Source organism: Crocuta crocuta, unplaced genomic scaffold, assembly GCF_008692635.1.
Source record: "Crocuta crocuta isolate KB4526 unplaced genomic scaffold, BGI_CrCroc_1.0 scaffold755, whole genome shotgun sequence".
Classification (NCBI taxonomy): domain Eukaryota; kingdom Metazoa; phylum Chordata; class Mammalia; order Carnivora; family Hyaenidae; genus Crocuta; species Crocuta crocuta.
This window is the reverse complement of record NW_027531305.1, coordinates 555139-556690: the sequence shown is the minus strand read 5'-3', so window position 1 is coordinate 556690 and position 1552 is coordinate 555139. Positions and strand designations below refer to the sequence as shown.

Sequence of the window (1552 nt, the reverse complement as noted above, 5' to 3'; positions counted from 1 at the left end):
CCCCACCCCACCCCCGCCCCAGGCCCACCACACTGGGAACTGCGTGGCAGCCCACTGCAAGGCTGTGGGAATGGTGGCTTCAGACGATCCTGTCCCCCACGAGTCCGGACACCTTGGGCTGATTCTGCCACTGTGGCTGGAGGGCAGCGGGATCCTGGAGCCAGGACTCCACATTCTACTTGCTGAGTCATGGGGACTTGACATGGGATTGACACCCTGAAGGGACTCCGTAAAGGTGTCTGTCTTTTGTGTCCACTCCACCCATGCTGGCCTCAGCCTATGTTTTCACTAGTATTGCCCCCTTTCCTTCTCTGTTTGCTATGGAACCAGAGGCCACCGGAGCAGCAGAGTCACAGACTCTAGACTTTCTGCCTAGCAAAATGTGGGTCCAGATTCCTTGGTTGCTCCTTCTGATGGGCAGCTCAGTACCTCTTAGGACATCCATTCCAGAAAAACGTCCTTTCTCAGAGGGCTCAGGGGAGCAGCTAGCCCACCTCCCGAAGCCCCTACCTTTGCCCTTGGACCTTAAACCCTTTTCTGGACCCCCAGAGTTCTAGAATGGTACTGAAGATAGTGGTCTGGCCCCCCTGTGGTAGCCCTTCTGGATTGGGCATCCTAACTCCTTCAGCCAATTCCTGAGTCACCAAACCCTTCCATGTCACCCTCTCTGTCCCCAGATCATGCTGTGTGATGCCTGGTTCCTGGGAAGCTCCCAGTCTAGGGGGAGATACAGAGCAGGGCATAGATACCCCAGCCCCTTGTGGATGAGACTGATACAGAAAGCAGGAGGGTGTGGGAAAGCCCAGGGGGGCTCTGCCTGGGGGACAGAGAGCTGAAACCTTGAAGAGTAAAAGGAGTTCACCAGGCACAGGGATGGGGGGTTGGAAGAAAGAGGGACCAGCATGGGCAAAGGGGAGGCATTGTGGGAAATAGCAGAGCATTCCCTATAACTGAAAGAACGTACATTTAAAATGTTTTTCTTAATGTTTATTTTTGATAGAGAGAGAGAGCACATGCATGGGAGGGACAGAGAGAGAGGGGGACAGAATCTTCAGGGGGCTCTGTGCTGACAGCAGAGAGCCCAGCGCAAGGCTTGACCCCACAAACTGTGAGGTCGTGAGGTCACGATCCGAAGTCGGACGCTTAACACCGAGCCACCCAGGCGCCCCAAGAAAATACATTTTTGAAGAGAACACTCGCTGTGAGTTCCTGCTTGGGGAGGAAGCACAAGGGTCCTTGTAACTAGCTGGGTGTCCCCACAGAAGGAAGAACCTGGACAAAGGCCACGAGAGCACAGGCCTGCTGGGTGAGGAGGGACAGTGAAGCAGTATGATGATGAGAGGGGAAGGGCTGCAGAGGGTAAGGCCAGTCTGAAGGCTCTGAAAGCAGGGCCCAGGGGCTTGGATTTCCTCCTGGGTTGATGGACACCGGAGTGCACCTGCCCTAGGGTCTATAGACTCAGTACACTCACTATGACTCAGGCTGTGCTCTTTCTTGTGCAACTGTTATCCCTTTCTCTGATCCCCAGCCCAGCCCACCCCACCCCCACCCC

General features: G+C 55.3%; 1 protein-coding gene across 1 annotated transcript in view; it reads left to right on the top strand.

Annotated features, from left to right (window-relative positions):
- Positions 1-1552, top strand: part of NOTCH3 (notch receptor 3) — a 43999-nt gene that overhangs the window by 3348 nt on the left and 39099 nt on the right.